A 21,591-nucleotide genomic window follows, 5' to 3' on the forward strand; every position below is an offset into this window, starting at 1 on the left:
TTGCTTTGTAGGATAATTCGAGGTCAGGCAGAGTGATGCCTCCAGCCTCATTCTTTTTTCTCAGGATGGCTTTGTCAATTCGGGGTCTTTTGCGCTTCCATACAAATCTGATGATTTTTTGTTCTATTTCTTTAAAAAATGCAGATGAGATTTTGATGGGGATTGCATTAAATCTGTATAATGCTTTAGGTAATATGGTCATTTGAACTATGTTGATTCTTCCAATCCAAGAACATGGAATATCTTTCCATTTCTTTGTGTATTCTTCTATTTCTTTTAATAGGATCTTGTAGTTTTCATTATATAGGTCCTTCGCAAGTTTTGTTAGATTTTTTCCTAGGTATTTTATTCTTTTTGTTGCAATTGCAAAAGGAATTATTTTTTCCCACTTCTTTTTCTGACACTTGATTATCAGAGTATAGGAACACTATGGATTTTTGAATGTTGATTTTGTATCCAGAGACTTTACTGTATTTGCTTATTGTTTCTAGTAGTGTTCTTAAAGAGTCTTTAGGGTTTTCTATACAGAGAATCATGTCATCTGCAAATAGTGACAGTTTGACTTCTTCGTTTTCTATTTGGATGCCTTTTATGTCTTTCTCTTGCCTGATTGCACTTGCTAGAACCTCCAATGTTATATTGAATAAGAGTGGCGATAGTGGACAGCCTGGTCTTGTTCCTGATCTTAGAGAGAAGGTTTTTAGTTTTCCACCAGTAAGTGTAATGTTAGCTGAGGGTTTGTTATAGATGGCCTTTATTGTGTTAACGTACTTTCTTTCTATACTGATTTTGTTAAGTGTTCTGATCATAAATGGATGCTGTATCTTGTCGAAGGCTTTTTCTGCATCTATTCATATGCTCATATGATTCTTAATTTTTAATTTGTTTATATGATGTATCACATTAATCAATTTGTGTATGATGAACCATCCCTGTGCTCCTAGGATGAAGCCCACTCGATTGTGGTGTATAATCTTTCTAATATGTTGCTGTATTCAGTTCGCTGGTATCTTATTTAGGATTTTTGCATCTGTGTTCATGAGAGATATTGGTCTGTAGTTTTCTTTCTTTCTTTTTTTTTTTTGTGTTATCTTTACCAGGTTTTGGTATCAGAGTATTATTGGCCTCATAAATGAGTTGGGAAGTATTGCCTCCTCTTTGATTTTTTTGGAAGAGTTTGTGGAGAATAGGTATTAAATCTTTGAATGTTTGGTAGAATTCACTGGTGAAGCTATCTGGTCCTGGACTTCTACTTTTTGGTAGGTTTTGGTGATTGTTTCAATATTCATACTGCTGATTGGTCTATTTAGATTTTCCAGATCTTCTTGATTCAGTCTAGGAAGATTATATTTTTCCAAGTAGTGGTCCATTTCTTCTAGGTTATTAAATTTTGTGTTATATACTTTTTCATAGTATTCTTGTATGATCCTTTGTATTTCTGAGATGTCAGATGTCTCATCTCTGATTTTGTTTATTTGTGTCCTTTCTCTTTTTTCTTTCGTGAGTTTAGCCAGTTTGTCAATTTTATTAAACTTCTCAAAGAACCAGGTCTTTGTTATATTTATTTTTTCTATTTTTTGTTTTCAATTTGATTTATTTCTGCTCTAATTTCGATTATTTCTTTCTTTCTGCTGACTTTAGGCCTCATTTGTTCTTCCTTTTCTAGTTTTTTAAGATGAAGCATTAGGTTGTTTATTTGGACTCATTCTTGTTTTTGGAGATAGATCTGTAATGATATTAACTTTCCTCTTATTACTGCTTTTGCAATGTCCCAAAAGTTTTGATATGTTGTACTATCATTATCATTTGTTTCTATGTATATCTTGATCTCTGTTTTTATTTCTTCTGTGACCAAGTTTTTCTTCAGTAGCATGTTGTTTAATCTCCATGTATTTGTGGTTCTTCCTGATTTCTTTTTGCAGTTGATCTCTAGTTTCAAAGCATTATGATCAGAGAATATGGTTGGTGTGATTTTAAATTTGTTGAGGCTATTTCTGTGTCCCAGTATGTGGTCGATTCTTGAGAATGTTCCATGTGCGCTAGAGAAGAATGTGTAAGCAGCTGTTTTGAGATAGAAGGCTCTGTATATGTCAATTATGTCCAGCTGGTCTAATGTGTCACTTAAGGATGTTATTTCCTTATTGATTTTCTGGTTGGATGATCTGTCCATATCTGACAGTGGGGTATTTAGGTCCCCTACTATGATAGTGTTTTGCTCTGTTTCTCCCTTTTGTTCTGTTAGTAATTGCTTTACATATTTCAGGGTTCCTTGATTGGGAGCATAGATATTAATAAGTGTTATGTCTTCTTGGTGCATAATTTCCTTTATCATTATGAAGTGTCCCTCAGTATCTTTCTTTACCTTTTTTATTTTGAAGTCTATTTTATCTACTCCCGCTTTTCTCTGAATGCCATTTGCTTGAAATATAATTTTCCACCCTTTCACTTTGAGTCTATATTTGTCTTTGGAGCTGGATGTGTCTCCTGGAGGCAGCATGTGGTTGGGTTTTGTTTTTTGATCCATTCTGCAGCTCTGTGCCTTTTTATTGGTGAGTTCAGTTCATTTACATTTAGGGTGATTATTGAAATATGAGGTTTTCTTATAGCCATTTTATCTTTTGCTTTCTGGTAGCTTAGCGTTTCCATTGTCTCCTTGTCCTTGTGTTTCTGTTTTCTTTATTTTGGTTGGCTTTTGTGGGTTTTGCCTCTGATTCTTCTTATTTTATGTTATATACTTCAGTTCTGAATCTTTGGTGTTTGGTTACCATTACGAATGTGGAAAGGATAGTTATATATATACACACACATACATACACACACAGTCATCCATTTTCTTCTGCGTGTGCCCTATCTCCATTCCCTTTTGCGAATATGGATCTTCAAATCCTCCCCTTTTTAGTCATTGTTATCTCAATTTGTCCCTATGTATGCTGAACGTTCATTACTATCTTGCTATAGCAATTCTCTTATTATTTAAGCTTATAATGCCCTGTTCTTAGTAAGGGTTGCACTTCTTTGCTTCTGTTTGTCTGATAGTCACTTTACTCCTAATTATGTATTTTTTTGTTGCTGTTATTTTGTTTTAGGTGAGTTGACCTCTTTCAGTATTTCCTGTAGTACAAGCATCGTAGTGAAGAATTCCCTCAATTTTTGTATGTCTATAAAGGTCTTAATTTCTCCTTCATATCTAAAGAAGAGCTTAGCTGGATACATTATTCTAGGCTGGTAGTTCCTTTCACTTATAGTTTAAATATTTGATTCCATTCCTTTCCGGCTTGTAAGATCTGAGCTGAGAAGTCCAAGGATAATCTAATGGGTTTGCCTTTATAAGTTACCATTTTCTTCTCCCTGGCTGCCCTGTGAATTCTATGTTTGTCATTGATTTTTGATAACTTTAAGACAATGTATCTTGGCGAAGGCCTTTTTGGGTAGATAATTGGGTGTTCTGTTGACTTCTTGAATTCCCAGCTCTAGCTCATTCTTTAGATTTGGGAAATTCTTGTCCATTATTTGTCTGAAAATGCTTCCTAGTCCCTGCTCCTTTTCCTCGCCTTCGATAATGCCCTTTATTTTTATGTTTCCTCTCCTGATACTATCATCTAATTCTTGTATTACTCTTTCATTATTTTTCATTCTTCGGTTTCTCTCTTCTTCCTTCTGATTTATTTCTAGATTTCTGTCTTCGATATCACTGATCCTTTCCTCCATTTGGTCGACTCTAATTCCCAAGCTTGCTATTTCATTTTTCAACTCTTGCAGTGTGTTCTTCATCTCCAGAAGTTCTATTTGGTTCCTTTTGAGGGTTTCAGTCTCCTTACTCTGTTCATCTAATTGTTTTTTCAGATGCTGAAATTGTTGATTTGAGTCGTTTTGGATCTCATTGAGTTTTTTTAGAAGTACCATCGTGAAGTCTCTGTCATTTAAGCTGCATATTTCTATGTCTGTAAGCTTATTTTCTGGAGCTTTTTCTCTTTCTGAGATGCCTTGTCACCTTGGTTGTTCATGGTGTTTAATGGACTATTTCTCTACCTGGGCATTAATGGAAGTGTTTTCTGCCGTTTTTCCAGAAAGAAGGTTTATTATATAAAGGTCTTTCTTTAGCCTGCTACAAAGAAGTCACTTTTCTTTTGGTTTCCAGTAGGTGACGTCTAAGCCTCTTGGATCCCTGCTTTATATAAAGCCTTAAAAATGTTTAGTTTAGTTTAGTTTAGTTTAGTTTAGTTTTGTTTTCTTGTAGAAATTTAATCACACTTGCTATTCTCACTTCCAGTCCCTGTCAGTGTTAGCAAACAGTTTCGGCTGCTTTTGCTGATTCCCCTGAGGCTCCATTGTGATTGGTCTCGGAGGGTGGAGATGGCCCCTCTGGGTTGGGATTTGGGGGCTGCGGCTCAGCCTCGGTTTTGCAACCACAGCCGGCAAAAATCTGTTTCTCTGTGGTCTCGTATCGCTTCTCTGTTTTCTGCACCGATGACTGAGTCCTGCTGCCAGCTAAATAGAAGTCCTCACACTTCAGGCAGAGTTGTTCAGGGAAGTTGCCTTACCTTCTCCTCTTCCCCTCCTCCTGCAGGGAGCTCTAGAGGCTCAAGAGATAGTTTCAGTCTCAGCAGCATTTGCTCAGATTCTTCTGGGGCTCCGTGGTAATCAGTGTTGGAGGGTTGGAGGGTTTGCAACCAGGGCCAGTAAAAATCCACTGTTGTTTCTCTGTCAGCCCATCCCACTTCTTTGCTTTCTGCCCCGATGACTACTGGGCCCTGCTGCCGGCTGCATAGAGTTCTTGGCACTTCCAGGCACGATTGTTCAAGGAAGTCGCTGCACTTTCACCCCTCCCCTTCCTCCTGCAGGGAGCTCTGGAGCCTGTGAAAGGAAGTTTCTTTATTTCTCCCAGTCCAACGCTCGACACCCGGGGATTCTGACATGTGGTAGCTCTTATGCACAAATCCCATGCTCAGATGTGCTGATGTGCAGTTTGGATGTTTTCTGTTGAGTTGTAGATGTTTAGCTTATAGTTGTTTCAAGAGGAGGGGTCTGAGGACATCTCTCATTCCACCATGTTTCCCAGAATCCCTATTTTTTTTAGACTCAAAATATCAGTGCAATTATATTGTATTTGTCTTTCTCTGTCTGACTTATTTCACTTAGTGTCATACCCTTTAGGTCTACTCATATCATTCCAAATGGTAAGGTTTCATTCTTTTTTTGGTGACTAATATTCCATTGTATATATGTACCACAACTTCTTTAGCTAATTGTCTATCAGTGAACACTTAGGTTGCTACTGTATCTTGGCTACCGTAAAAAGCTGTGCAATGAACATAGAGATACATATATCTTTTTTGAATTAGTATTTTGGGTTTCTTTGGATAAATACACAGAAGTGCCATTGCTGGGTCATTAGGTAGTTCTATTTTTAATTTTTTGAGGAACCTCCATACTGTTTTCAATAGTGGCTGCACCAATATGCAATCCCACCAACAGTGCACGAGGGTTTCCTTTCCTCCATATCCTTATCTTCAGTTATTTGTTGATTTATTGATGATGGCCATTCTGACGGTGTAAAGTGTGGTTTTAATCTGCATTTCTCTGATGATTAGTGACATTGAGCACCTTTTCATATGTCTATTGGCCATCTGTAGAGAAATGTCTACTCAGGTGATCTGCCCATCTTTTAATCAAATTGTTTAATTTTTCAGTGTTAAGTTGCACGAGTTCTTTACATTTTCGGATATTAATCCGAAAAACACCTCTTATTAGATGTATCACTGGCAAATATCTTCTCCCATTCAGTAGGCTGTCTTTTTGTTTTATTGATGGTTTCCTTTGCTGTGCAAAAACTTTTTAGTTTGATATAGTCCATTTGTTTATTTTTTCTTTTGTTGTCCTTACCCAAGGTGACATATTAGAAAAAATATTACTAAGGGCAATGTCATTGAATTTGCTGTCTGTTTTCTTCTAGGAATTTTGTGGTTTTGTGTCTTACGTTTAAGTCTTTAATACATTTTGAGTTTATTTTTGCTTATGGTATAAAAAGGTGGTCTAGTTTCATATTTTTTGCATGTATCTGTCCAGTTTTCCCAGTACCATTAATGAATAGACCGTCTTTACCTCACTGCATATTTTTGCCTACTATGTCATAGGTTAGTTGACCATATAGGTGTGAGCTTATTTCTAGGCTCTTTATTCTGTTCCATTGATCTGTGTCTATTTGTATGGCAGTACCATGCTGTCTTGATTGCTATAGCCTTGTAATATAGTTTGATATCAGGTAGTGTGATACTTTCAACTTTGTTCTTTCTCAAGATTGCCATGGCTATTCGGGGTCTTTTGTGGTTCTATATAAATTTTAGGATTATTTATTCTAGTTCTGTGAGAAATGCCATTGATATTTTGATAGGAATTGCATTAAATCTATAGATTGCTTTGAGTAGTATGGACATTTTAATGGTTAATTCTTTCTAACCATAAACATGGTACCTTCTTCAGTTTCTTCACTGTCTTATAATTTTCTGAGTACAGGTCTTTTACCTCCTTGGTTAAATTTATTCCTAGGTTTTTTTTTTTTTTTTGAATGCAATTGTAAATGGAATTGCTTTCTTAATTTCTCTTTCCTAGTATAAATTTTTCTATCCTGCTACTTTCCTGAATTCTTTTACAGTTCTAACAGTTTTTGGTGGGATCTTTAGGGTTCTCTCTATATAATATCATGCCATCTGCAAGTAATGACAGTTTTACTTCTTCATTTCCAATTTGGATACCTTTTATTTCTCTTTCCTGTCTGATTGCTATGGCTAGGACTTCCAATACTATGTTGAATAAAAATGGTGAAAGTAGACATCCTTGTCTTGTTCTGGATTGTAAGGAAAGTACTTTTAGCTCTTCCTTGTTCAGTATGACATTAGCTAATAGTTTGTCATACATGGTTGGCCTTTATTATGTCAGGTATGTTCCTTCTATGTCCGCTTTATGAAAGTTTTTATTATAAATGGATGTTGGATTTTTTCAGGTGCCTTTTCTGCATCTATTGATATGGTCGTATGATTTTCATCCTTCATTTTGTTTATGTGGTGTATCAAGTTAATTGATTTGTGGATATTGAACTAACCTTTCATTCTGGGAGTAAACCCCACTTGATCATGGTGTATGATCTTTTTAAGGTATTTCTGAATGTGGTTTGCAGCTTTTTGTTGAGAGTTTTTGCATGTATGTTCATCAGTGATATTGGCATATATATATAATCATTTTTTTTTTTGTAGTGTCTTTTTATGGTTTTGGAATCAGGATTATGGTGGCCTCATAAAATGCTTTTGGGAGACTCCTCTCATCAATTTTTGGGAACAGTTATCCAGAGGACTATAGACTAGTGATTACTAGCAGAGTGGGAGTGGAAGGGGGAGGTAGATGAGATAAAGGGGGTCAAATATAGAGTTTAGGGGGAGGATGAAGTGGGTAAAGGAGATCAAATATATGATAGCTGAAGGAAACTGGACTTTGGGTGGTAAACACACAATAGAATATACAGATGTCAAATGATAATGTACACCTGAAAATTATATAATTGTATTAACCAATGTTAATACAATAAACTTAATTAAAAATTTAAAATAAAAATAAAATGATTATTGATGATATGTAGTTATTGTCATTTTATTATTCATATTTTTAAATTTTTTTCTTCTTCTTCTTAAAGAAGTCCCTCTAACATGTCTCATAATGTTGATTTAGTGGTGATGAACTCCTTTAGCTTTTTCTCATCTGGGAAGCTCTTTATCTGTCCTTTGATTCTTAATGATAGCTTTGCTGGGTAGAGTAATCTTGGTTGTAGATTCTTGCTTTTCATCACTTGACTATTTTATGCCAGTTCCTTCTGGATTGCAGTTTCTGTTTGGAAATTAATTGACAGTCTTATGAGAGTTCCCTTATAGGTAATTGCTATTCTCTTGCTGCTTTTAATATTCTCTCTTTATGTTTAACTTTTGCATTTTAATTATGATGTGTTGGTGTAGATCTATTTGGGTTCGTATTGTTTGGGAATCTCTGTGCTTCATAGGCTTGTATATCTATTTCCTTCACCAGGTTAGAGAAGTTTTTCATCATTATTTCTTCATATAGGTTTTCAATTTCTTGCTCTTTCTCTTATCCTTCTGGTACCTCTATGATGCAAATGTTGTTATGCTTGATGTTGTTCCAGAGGCTCCTTAAACTATCCTAATTTTTTTGGATTCTCTTGTTGTTCATCTGATTGGTTGTTTTCTGCTACTTCATCTTCCAAATTGCTGATTCAGTTCTCTGCTTCATCTAATCTATTATTGATTCCATCTAATGTAGTCTTCATTTCAGTCATTGTATTCTTCATCTCTGATTGGTTTCTTTTTATGATTTCTGTTTCTTTGTGTAATTTCTTACTGAGTTCATCTATTCTTCCCCCGAGTTCATCTATTCTTCCCCTAAGTTCATTTTTTATAACTACTGTTTTGAATTCTGTATCTGGTAGATTGTTTGCCTTCATTTCATTTAGTTCTTTTTCTGGAGTTTTGTCCTGTTCTTTCATTTTGGATATTTTCTTTGTCTCCTTATTTTTGCTGCCTTCCTGTATTTGTTTCTGTGTATTACGTAGATCACCATTTCACAGTCTTGGCATGCTGGCCTTATGTAGTACTTGTCCAGTGGGGTCTGATGATGTACTTTCTCAAGTCATCTGATCTGGGTGCTCCAGGAGTATTTCTTGTTTGGGTTGTATGTGCATTCCTGGTGTAGCTGAGCTTTGACCGTTGTTGGCATGCCAGTGGGTGTGATTGACCCTTAGGCTAACTGGCTCCCCTTGACTATAGTTGATGAGTTGTGTGGGTACCGACCCTATGGAGTGGGATTCAGGTTAGTGGGGCTCTGGTGCCTGCTTAGTCCAACCTTTGGGTGTGTCATTTGTGGAGCTAACTGGGTAGTACTCTGGTGTGGTCTGAAATCAGCTACTGGGTATATTGGTTCTGGGGTCTCTTGGTTGGGGCTCTGGTGCAGGTTTAGGCCAGCTGCACTATGTCCTGCCCAGGGCCCCCTGGTGGGAGCTACAAAGTGATTTGCAGTTTGTAGCTGCCTGTGCCAGCCTTGGAAATGCCTGGGGGAGGCTAGGCTCTGAATTGAGGCCGGCTGCCACTAGGGGCAGGATTGAGACTTCTTAGCAAGAGGTCCAGGGCCAACTGTTTCTTGTTTGGGATTTGTGGACCTTTGAGAGATTTTAGCAAAATCTTCAGTGTGAGTCGAGGCTGGCCATTTGTTAGGAACAGCTGCTGAAAGATTCGAGCTGGTGCTCAAGTTGGATGGAATGAGGTTTCAGGGTATCACCAGGGCAGGGGAACCACTGTTATCCAGGCTGTTGGAGATTCAGATTTAGCACCCACCTGCACCTGTAGGCTATGTGGAGGGAGAGCTCAATAAAAGAACTCTTTTTCTGGCGAGAGCTGCTCCTCCAGCCCTTTCCCTGAAGTTACTTTTCAAGCTGCTCTCTCTTTGCTGGAGCTTAGGGCAAGAGTTTGTGTGTGAGTTTGTGCATGGACCCTTTAAGAGAACACCTAGGTTTACAGCTGCCCTCTGTCTCACCCGAATGAAATCCCTGCCAGTTTTCACAGCTGGATGTCATGGCGACTTCTCTTCCTGGCATTGGTACTGTGGTCTTGGGAGCCCGGTGTGGGGCTGGGAGCCCTCACTGCTCAGGGTGGACCTCCACTACCAAGATCTCTCTCCTGATTCTTATCTACCACACATGAGTGTGGGCCCAGTTCATTACATGTTTCTGCCCCTCCTACCAGTCTCGAATGTGGCTTCTTTATTTCCGTAATTACAGTTCTGCTCAGCTAGTCTTTAGGTGGTTCTCAAGGGTGGTTGTTCTGTAATTTAATGTAATTTTGATATGCTCATGGAAGGAAGTGAATACAGCATTTACCAAATCTTGATTGGAACCTGTCCTGTTACTATATTCCTGAATGGTTTATGTTAAGATGAAGAAAACAAAGAGATGAAAAAACTGGATATGAAGGAGAATAGAGTCATCTACCATAGATTTGGTAGTTAAATTTTCAACAGTTGTAGCAGGCTGACCAAGAGGTAGAAGAAAAGGAAAACAATTGAAGCACAAGCCCTATGCAGCATAATAGTGAGAATAATAGAATTTTGAATGTCCTGTGACCCCATATTTCCCTCTGGCTTCAGTGAGGTGCGAAGAGCATGTTGAATTTTGAATTTCGTTTCCTGGGCTCCCCAGGAAGAGAGCTTGAAGTAAAAGCTCAAGTCTGAGTGCTTTATTGGGGAGCAAGATCCTAGGGAGTAGCAGTAAGAGGTACAGGGTCAGCAAAGCAGGAAGGAGGATGCATTATAAAATCAGCCATGGCTATGGTTGGCTTTTGCTCCATCCCATGGGACCATGACCTTATCTCTCACCTCTCATTACTTATTGATTGAAGGTCACCCTATGAGGTGTTCAACTTTTCCTGCATTTCTCGGTTATGCATTGATGGATGCTGAGCATGTCCCATGCCTTGGTACATGGCAAATTATCATTAGACTATGATAAGTACAGAAGTTAAAAGTAAGTGTTTAGAAACTTTTATAGCATTTTATGTCTGTTGAATCTAATAGTAAAAAAATCAGGCTTGTCTTTTTGCATGCTTTTTTTTTCAGTTCATTTTTTTTTCTAGCCTTTTTTATTGCATTTTAAAAAGTGTCAGTAGCAATGAATTGGAAAAAAAAAATGACTCTTCACCAATGATAGTTTAACAAATGACTGCCTTAGTTTAAACAGGAAAATCCTGTGCAGGAGGTGACAGCTTCATTGTGCAGGTAAGAGGTAAGATAATACCAAGTCTCACCTGATGAGGTTGATCAAACCCTACACGGAACTGGTCACTGCAGAGCTGGCTGGAACAAGTGACTAATCTCTAGAGAAAAGAGAGACTGGGAGGACTTGGAGAGATACTAAGAGGTTGATACTCATCTGGATGATTTAGAATAGTAGTTCTCAAATTTTAGGGTCTCAGGATGCCGTCATAGTCTTAAGAACTGCTGAGGACCACAAAGAGCTTTTCTTTAAGTGTGTTTTCATTTACTCATGTTTCTATACTAGAAATAAAACTGGAAAATGTTTCAAAGTAGTTATTTATAAGTTTACTTATGATAACAATAAATCTACTACATAATGACATACATAAACAATTTAAAATGATTACATTATAATGTCAGTTATTCAGTGAGAAGGGTGGTATGGTTTTATGTTTTATCAAATCCCTTTAATATCTGGCTTAGTGGAAGACAGCTGGCGTCCCTATCTGCTACTGGATTCATGTGTCGTGGAAAGTGGATCCTTTTTGCCATGTACTAGCCTCTATGATAAATACTGATGATACAAGTATGAAGAAGATCCCATTCTCTGTCATTTGAATTTTAAATTTTAGAGAGAAAAGTAGATGAAAAAATGAAAGAACGAAAGTATGGTGTGGAAAGTGTCCCAATCTAGGCAATGTTCTGAGGGACTAGGTGGGTGTGGCCCTTTATTCGTAGAAGGAACTGGGTGTAATGCATGGCAGATTATGTCCCAATTTAGTATAATTGTATTTAAATTTTAAGTAGATAGAAGGGGCACCTTTTTGGTAGAGCATGAGAAGCATTCACATTTCACTAGCCCAAGGCTGGTGGAGTGAGCCAGGAAGATAAATTTAAGAAACAAAAAAGGGATTAAAAAAAAATGAAAATAAATGCTGAGGAAGATAGCAGAGTAGAACATAAAGGCAAAGATTGAAGAAATGATAAGCAGAAATTATTATGTAATGGAATTACCAGAGATGGCCTGGACTTGAGGCTGAGGACATTAAAAAGACTTTTAAGAGGCTATGGGAATTTTGAAAACTAGGACAAGACATCTGTCATGTATAATTTATTACCTAGAAAACTGTTAGTTATAAAATTCCAAGGAAGGAGAATCAGGTGTGGAAAAAGGTACTCCAGCAAAAGTTAATGTGCTAAAGCAATATGCTTTCAAAGTCGGTTAGTCAAGATTATTGAGAATTATGGGAGGTAGAGTGGACAGCTATAGTTAGAATTTATGGGGTTGTAATAAAAAAGAAAAGAAAAAGAAAAGCCAGAACTTTTTGTTCCAGCAAAAATATTGACGCTTATAAATGAAAGACTAGAAATGATCTGGACTATGGGGTAAAACATATATTTTTTTTTAAAAGGAAATAAAGTAAAAAGAAACAATGACCACTGAAGACTCTTAACTTTGAAATTTATTTTTACTTAAAAAATTCTAATTCTAAAAAATTTTCCTAAAAAATAATTTTGAATGTTTTTATTAGAAAGCAATACATTCTCATTATCAAACATTTAGGAAATGTAGGAAAATCAATCATAGCTCCACCATTTAATTTTAGCATTTAATATTTTTTTCCAATTTTTTTCAATGCATGCTCTTTGTTTTGACATTGGTAAAATTTTGATAAAGCCATCTAATTAGGTTTTATTTGATCATAGGACAAAATTATAAATACAAATACTTTGTAAAATCTTTTTATAAACAAAACAGATGAGAGTCAAATGAAGTTGTATATAAATTGCTTCTCATATCATAAGCATATGTGTGTTGAGCTATATAGAAACAATTGCATGTGCTCAATCTTGAGCAAGTTCAGCTTATTCTAGCAGGCAAGGAGGACTATTTAGTGGGTTGTGGTAGTGTCTTAGTCCTTTCTAGCTGCTATAACAAAATACCTCAAACTGAATAGCTTATAAACAACAGAAATCTATTTCTCACAGGTCTGGGGGATGGACAGTCCAAGTTCAAGATGCCAACATGATTGAATGAGGGCCCTCTTACTGAGAAAATACTCCAGAGAATGACTGTTTTGCAGCTTATTTTATACATCAGAATCAAAAGAAGAGAGGTAAGGAGGGTTACATGATATCATTGGTGGTAGGTTATGGGGGTGGGGAAATCTCTGGAATAAAAAAGCACACAGAGACACAGGCTTCTTTTACATTGGTGGGTATAGGATAGTTAACGTTTACATTACATAGAGCTAGTATGTGGGCAACAAGATAACAGTGTAGTTTCATTCTCTGGTGCTTGTGATTGTGCCTTAGAGGGGCCTGGAAAAGAAAATCACTCTGACATTTCAAAGGTGTATTATCTTAGGTAAAGATAGACTTCTGTCAAGGAGGCTACAGGCCTAGGATGTGACTACCCATCATGACCCACTTTTAGTTAGGTACTTTTATATTTAAACTACCCTGCATGGTTACTTTCTGTATCTGAGCTTGTAGGGCCTGCCATGAGGGCCTTTTCTGAGCTTGTTAGTTTTAGTATATGGACCCTTTTTTTGTCCACAGGTTTATATTTATGTGGATTTCCTAATAGAGCAAACGAATAATTCAGATTACCAAAGTTAACCCCATTTTCTGTTGAATATACATTTATTCTAGGCTTAAAGCGTAAGTGGTTGCCAACATTCCAATTTCTTATAGAACAGAGCATTAGGTGAATTGTCAAAACAGTGTCTAAAAACATTTCTGTAAAGAATCACCATCCTTCATGTGTGGTGCCATACCAAGGTAGCTCTGAACTAATAATTGTGAAAAATTAACAATGACTTCCATTGAGAACAGAATAAGAAGAAGACTTTGTAATATAGCAGAACTAGTGTTTTAATGCTGGTGTTACCAAAAGGGGCTGTTTCACAAGCTCCTGAGATTCTCCTGGGGTCTCCCATGCTATAGCAAGTTAAATAAATGTCACTTGTCTTGACTACAGGTGTTCTCTTGGTGGTCTTTGTTTAATGGGCTTTGACACTTAGCTCCACATTAAAACACCTGGAGAGCTTGTAAAACTCTCAATACTTGGCTATCTCCGGAACAATTAAATTAGAATTTCTGGGGTTTAGGGCTGGGCAGCAGAATTTTAAAAAGCTTCTCAGATAATTTCAATGTGCAGCCAAGGTCAAAAGCCACCGGGTTAAGTGATTATATTGGAGGTGAAGGAAGCATCAAATAATAGCTGAAAGGTACTTGCAGCCCTGAGATTTTAACCCGATACTGTTTTACATTGGCTCTGCTTGCGGTTGCTTGTGAAATTGTCTTTATTGAAGGGAGGGGAACTTGGTGAGCTGAAAGAAATGCTTTCTTGATGATATTCATGATTAGCCTGGAAGAAGGTAAAGAGAGATATTGACAACATTCATATTTGGTTCTTGGAATGAAAGCGAATGAGGTTATTTGAAAACTCAGTCTGACTGAAATGGCAAGAGGTGTGTGTTCTCTTTTCACATTACCTTGTCAGACCATCTAAATGTTAATTTTTTGATTTAACTATTGCTTTCTTTAATCTAGTCTTTTAGAGTTGATGGTTAAACATTTAAATATGTTTGTTTCTAAATATTTCTGTTAACAATGTAAATTCATTTTTCCTTTGGGGCAATGGTAATTATGCTGTAGAGGTTTAAGGAGGAACATTTGAGACATTTATATTAATACTCTGTAGTAGAACGCTTAATTAACTTGTGTTTGCCATGTGTGGGATTTACTGCAGTGGAGAAGAATTGGTGAGAGAGGCAGAAAAACAAAACAATCATTTCTATAAAATAAGCCTTAAGCTAGAACATGAAGATAAAACCAAACTTTAACTTTTTCCTTTTTTAGTTCTGTTTAAGGCTTAAAGAACATGCTTGTTTTTGATATATTGGACTGTTCTCCACGTGTTGCTGAGTCAAGCCACCTCAAAGACATGACATTTTTTGATTAGGTAGTTCACATTTAGAATATTTATCAAATATTTGGTATTTAATTATGATTTAAATTAATATTTGAGTGAAGACAGTTCTACTTGTGTAAGGAGGCAGACTGAAACATGTGGCACTACTGCTGGCCAAGCTATGTTTATGCTTCACCTAGAAATGTAAACGACCTGCAGGTTCAATTTACAGAATCATCAGTTTTTCTAACATAGCTGCCAGAGTTGAGCAAGAGTTACGAGAGGCAAGGAAGGCCATCTTTGCTTATAATTATATTCCAACAAGTAAGTTTTATTTTTCTCACCTCTGAGGTTCAAAATAACCAAGATTTAGCTGTGTTCCTTAAGGATTGGGTTGGAATGGAAGATCAGTTAATATATTTAGATTCACCTTTGGATTGCTTACAGTTGTAATATGGTTAGACTGGACTTTGACTTATTTTGGCTTTTTTTTTCCATATGAAATTTTCTACCTTTCTCTCCATTGTCATAATGCCTAAGAATCTATCTAAGCCATGCTGCCTCTAGCTTTCCGAGCTTGTGAATAGATGACCATGGCTTTATATGAGTGGTTGAGTGATATTATGAAATGAAACAATAAACAATCTGATACATATTATTACAAAATTAGTTAGCTGTTTAAACAAATGCCTGTTAATATACTACTTTCATATAGCCAAATGGAATTTTCTTTTTATGGCTTTCTCTTGTTAGTTCTTGTGGGTCTATAAGAAGTGTCACTGACAATGCACATCCCTGAGACCATGTACTTTAATATTCTTTATCTTCCCTTTTTTATTTATCCCTTTCCAAGAGCTTTGGCTCTTAGAATTAAGTTCTTGTTGCCAAAGAGAGCTAGAAACTTTGAGAAATGAGGCCATGACTGCCAACTTTATAGCCTAAGCCATTTAAGAGAATGAGGATGAGAAACCATTCCGGTGGTGTTAGAATCTCCTGTTTTGTTTATTTTTTCTTATGTTTTTTATTTATTACTAGTGCTTGGCTCCTTCCCAGAGAATCTGAATTAATAAATCGGCAATAGGGCTTTGGCTGAAGGATTTCAAAATTCTGTACTTAGGGATGGCAGCTCCTGGATTCAGGACTCAGAGAAGCTGGTACTTTCCATCTGCAATGGACACACATTCTTGTGTGAGTCCACATGGTAAAGTGGGGAGATCACTTGCCTGAGAATCTGGGACACCTAATTCTTAAACTAGCATCACCACTAATAAGCCCTGCTATGTCCAGGCATATTGTTTCAACTCTGAACTTTAGTTTTCTCATACGTGAAGTTTAATGATGGTCCCTTTTAGAGCTGAGACTACGATTTTAGTTTTTCACTAAAAAAAAAAAAAAAAGTCTTTACATATGTCTAGCATATGTATTAAAAAAAACCCATCAAATAATTTTGCGTTTGAACAGAGGTACTACCAGTGCTAAATTAGTCTAGGGCGTTTAAAATAATTTAATTTTAATTTATAATTAATATTTAAATAAGTTCTAACTTTGGTAGAATTACTTAGCAATCCTTAGAGATGAGGTATGAATTTATAAATTCTTGAATTTTATCTATTCCAAGAATAGTGGGAGTTAAATGATCACATAATCCAAATGACTGTTCCATGAGGTATATAATATTACAGTGACAGTTTTTACAATTATAGATATTCAATTATAGATGATTTTTAAAGTTGGTTTCTTCTTCAGCATCTGAATATACTTTATTTTAAGAAGCTTTATATCTTTTGGTTTTCATTGTAGAGAAAGAGTGGAGGAGGGTGCTATTTGGACCATTATACTAACATTCATTATACATTTGCATCAGAATTTTTTTTAGCAACGTCTTTAAAAACAAAAAAGAAGCAATTTGACCTTTATTTTGGAGAAGGACGGGGGTGGGGGTGGTGAATATAGTTCTGCCTTTCCTTGTCAAACAAAAGGGAAAAAAAACCTTTAAAAATAACCTACCAATTTCAACCATTATATTTTAAGCCACAGGAGCTTGTGAGTTATCTTTCATATTGGTTCTGTCACATAACCAGAGAAATAACACAGCAACTCCCAAAGGAGAGGTCTAGCTGGGAAGCAATTCAAACAAAAATATATTATAGAAATGTGATTATTCAGTGTGTCATTATAACTGCTATTCATCTTTGCCTCTTAATCTGTGGTTTTCTCACTCCTCTCTTCACTTTATCTTTTATGTGTCTATGCTTTTCCATGGATGCATGTGGCAGAAAGAATGCTTATGAGACAATGACACTGGAGAAGAATGTTCAAGGAATTTATTGGACTTCAGTGCCACTGAGTAGTATCTATAATACCTCTGGAGATAGAGGCATTTGAATTTGGTTATCCTCCTTCCCCTTTTGATTTGCATCTTTGAAAGGAAAGCTAGTTGTGTTCAGAATGAAAAACACTTTATTTTAATACTAGACAATAATAAAAATTCACCTTCTAGAAAGTGAGCAGTGTTCATCAGGTCGACCATCATTATAGCATGTATTTTAATTCTTGCTTTCTTGTAGGACCATATTTCCAATGAAATAGTGGCATCTATTTGACATAGCATATGATAACAGGACAGAAGATTAAAACTCTGGATTGTGTTGGCCTATTATTTATTACTGATAATAAATTTTACTGTGTAAGAAACCACCTGAAACAACCGTTATTTTTTTTTCTCGTGTGGGTAAATAATTTGGGCTGGGCTCAGCTGGGTGGTTCTTTTGCTGATCTCTCTTAGATTCACTCACGTGGCTACATTCTATATCTCTAGTGAGGTTGGATAGTATAAGATGGCCTCACTGACATATCTGGCAGTTGGGACTGGTTTCTGACTGGTTGTCTAGGGGACGACTCATCTCTGCTCCATGTGGTCTCTTATCCTCTAACCGATTATACTGGGCTTCGATGAGAGGCCCATCAGGGCAATCTCAGGGCAGCATTCCAAGATGGCAAGAAAAGAAGCTGCAAAATCTCTTGATGTTTAGGATTTAGAGCTCCCTCAACACCAGGTTTCTCCAGATTTATGGTTTGGGAAAACAAAGTCCATCTCTAGTTGGGAGGAGCAACAAGTCACATTACAAAGGGACATCTATAGAGAGTTTTGAGGAATTTTCTTAGTCATCTTTGTATATAATCTGCCATAATTTGACCTCTGGCAACAATAATTCACATTTTTTCCACATGAAACTATACTACCCGTCCCACAAAAGTCTATATTTATATGGAATCATCCTTGAAGTTCAAGATTTCATCATTTAAATCAGATCCAGCTGTGGTTGAGGTTTTTTTCAGTGCAGCTCCTTGGTTTTGACACTTCTTGATCCAGAAACCTGTGAAATAAAAGGATGTTTTTTTTGTTTTGTTTTGTTTTTTTTACACACAACATACAATAGTAAGACTAAACAAGGATAACTGTAATAGACATTTGCATTCAAAAAAAGAAAGAATGGGAGCACACAGCTGAAATTCTGAAATTTAACCAGGCATATATTGCCAACTTTTTCTATTCTAGGAGCCAAGAATGTTCCTTGACTAGAGACTGGTTCAACTCTAGTGGGTTGATTCCCTGGTCCATTGTTCTCAGCTCTTGGCTCAGCCCTCCGAGAACTTTTCTTTACTATTTGAAATTCCCCGTGTTTGTAGCTTAGTTATTTTCTCAGCTTGCTTCTTGCCCATAGAAATTAGTTCCTTTTCATTTTGAGTTACTCAGTCCCTTTTAGTATAAGCTGAATGTGCTTTTGCTAGTACAACTGTCCTAAAAACTTTCTGCATTTCTTATGAATCTTATCGGGATTTGCTACATGCCCCAAAAGCCACACTGCAATTCTTTTTCAGACAGATCTCTATTTTTGTGTCAGAATGTTGTGAGACAATGCTGTAATGTTCTTAGAAGTTCTTTATTTACCTGAGTCTGCTAGGTTCTACCTTAAATATTCCTGAGGTCATACAAATAGTTTTTTTATCCACACCCTTGATCTGATGTTCGCTTGAGGTCATTTCTTAATTTTGAAATCTTTTGCCAGCTGGAGAGACTGGGGATAAGAAATAGGTTTATCTTCCATCTCAGCAACTTCCTTTAAATTCTTTTTGCAAACAATAAATTCCCTTTCTCCCTCCCTTCCTCCCTTCCTTCCTCTCTCTCTCTCTCTCTCTCTCTCTCTCTCGTTCTTTCTCTTTCTCTCTTTCTTTCTTCTTTCTCCCATTGACTTTTCATGTATTGTTAGAAACATCCAATGTTCTGATTTTCAACATACCGACTATGCCAGATCAATAAGTTCATTAAATACATTTTCTAACTTCTAAATTATGGTATTTTTTATCATGCAATAGGATGTTATTACTATTACAATTATAACTTATCATGTTTGCCACTATATAAAAATGGTCACTCCTTTTCCAGCCTCTAATAGTATTTTCTTCACCACATTCAAGGCTCCATTAACAATTATCTTTTTAGACTCTGTGTACCTCCTGGTCCCAAAGCCAATGATAAATATGCTAGATTTTGTGGCCACATTTCATTTCCAGTACCGGTTATTGCTGCATAGCATTCCAAAACTTAGTGGCATAATACAGTAATCATTTTTGTGCTCACGATTCTGTGGGTAAGCAATTTGGGCTACAAATCACTGAATGGCTCTTTTTCTTGTCTCACTTGAGGTCACTGATGTAGCTCCAGTTAACTGGCAGCTTGATTGGAGCTGGGTGGTTTGAGATGGCCTCACTCACATATCTGGTAGTTGTGATTTGGCTGTTGGCTGGTTGATCTGGAGGACTTCAGTCAGAAGAGCTTGGTCAAATGGTCTTTCATGCTCTTAGACTCTGGCAGTTTCAATGCAGCACTTCGAGAAGGCAAGAACAATTGCTGAAAGGTTTCTTGAGGCCTAGACTTGGAAGTCACGACCATCATTTCCACCATATTCTGTTGGTCCAAGCAAGTGACAGGGACAGCTCAGATTCAAGGTATGGGGAAATATTCTCTGCCTCTTGATGGAACAAGATGTAAAGTCATATCGTAAAGGGATGATGTGCATATAAGGATGGTAATAATTTTTTGTGGCTCTCTTTGTAAACAGTCTACCATAAACATTTAAATGGATATTTAGACTCTTAAAGTAACTAAAATTACACAAGATATTTTAATCTTTTTGTTAAGTGTAAAGAGAAGATGGTTCAACTGTACACACATTAAAAAAGGATACTTTGTTACTGTGTGAGATGAAATATGGAAATAAGTGATTCAAGACAGTATAAAAACTCGGCTAGAAACAATTGAGTATGTATCTTACTGTCCATTTTTAGACACAGAAAATTTATGAAAAAGTATCTTTCTTTCTCCCTAAAGCTGCGATTTTCAATCTATTCTCTTAGTACATACCTTTAAAATAGTAGCTCCTGGTTTTCCCAATCAGTTTTTTCTTTTCAATAGCTTAACATAATAGAGTTCTTCATTATCTTTTCAACTCTTGGTCTAGTTATCTATGAAGCTAGACAGCCTTTTTTTGAAGTTTCAGGATAAGCTTACCTTTTACTTTGAATAATTGAACATAAAACCATCTTCCATGAGACTATGAAATAAGGATATGTTTTTTTGCCACTTATTACATGATTTATTTTTGTTAGCCACTCTTGGGAAACACTAATTTACATTTGCTTATTGAGGTTCTATAAGGTAATGAATTTACTGGTTTAATGATAACACCATGTTTTCATAGCTAGAGGGAAAAAACACCATTGAGTAAGTCTTTTTGTTTTGGATATAGTGCATACTTAAGGCCCTGTTCTGCATGAGACTTCTAAAAGATTATGTTTTTATAACATGGATTTCTAGGAGACTAGATTAAAGATAAAGAGAGCTTACAAATAAAGTAGAAATTTGTAAAAGGCTGAAATGAGAAGGAAAGAAAGAAGGGGAAAGTGAAGCTGAAAACTTTGCGGTAACAGGAAGTAGGAAAGATTCTCAATATGCTTTTTTTTTTTTTTTTTTTAGGGCGAGGCAACCCTTGGTTGACCTCACAGATTGCAAGGACCTTGTCAGCTTACAATCTCTTATGTTTTTATTTTTTTATGTCTACAGCACCTGGTCTTCGTAGGTGGTTGCCCATCCAAGTACTAACCAGGCCCGACCCTGCTTAGCTTCTGGGATCAGACGGGATCAGGCTTGTTCAGGGTGGCATGGCCGTAGACTCAATATATTTTGATGGTTATTTCTTTGAAGTGGTGAGAGACAGGGTTTGGGGGATAAGTACTTTTATTTATCCTCTTGCAACAATATACATGCTCTAAAAATACTCAGTGTTTTAAGGTGATTAGAGCAATTGTTATTCAACTAAATACCTCATATTACTTTATACACCTTAGCATTGCCTCTGTGTTAGTCTATGTATAAAAAGCCATCAAGTTGGCTTCAGAAAACTAGAATATTATGTTGAAATGAGAAACTGAAAAGTCAGCTGCTATGTTTGCTTGGAATATAAGACATTTAATCTTTCATTTTATAACCTTGCAGTTTCAAAGAAAAGCATTTAAGACAGGCAAGAGACTAGAAAACTTTATAAATTTTAACTTTCCAGCTCAAGTAACATGAAGTCATTGTTGCCGTCCTAGCAAAGGTTTATTTGGAATCATTTATCATGTTTGATGAATGCAATGACAATCATGAAAGGAGCCCCCTTTTTATTTTCTCACCCTTCCATAATGATATTTACTGTTTGCACAGTGATCATTCAATTTTCAGAGATGCTCACCACCTTCTCCTGCTGATTAAATTTCTGTTTGGTTTCACTGCCAAGTCTGTTGGATTAAATTAACAAATTCTGTTT

At 36.4% G+C, this 21,591-nt stretch overlaps 1 non-coding gene across 1 annotated transcript; it reads right to left on the reverse strand.

Annotated features, from left to right (window-relative positions):
• Window positions 1–20,837: 20,837 nt before the first annotated feature.
• On the reverse strand, window positions 20,838–20,956 carry LOC120615187 (5S ribosomal RNA). The gene has a single exon (XR_005656207.1). It is a non-coding gene; the product is annotated as a 5S ribosomal RNA (ribosomal RNA).
• Window positions 20,957–21,591: the final 635 nt, after the last annotated feature.

This window comes from Pteropus medius, unplaced genomic scaffold (assembly GCF_902729225.1).
Source record: "Pteropus medius unplaced genomic scaffold, Ma_sr-lr_union100, whole genome shotgun sequence".
Classification (NCBI taxonomy): Eukaryota; Metazoa; Chordata; class Mammalia; order Chiroptera; family Pteropodidae; genus Pteropus; species Pteropus medius.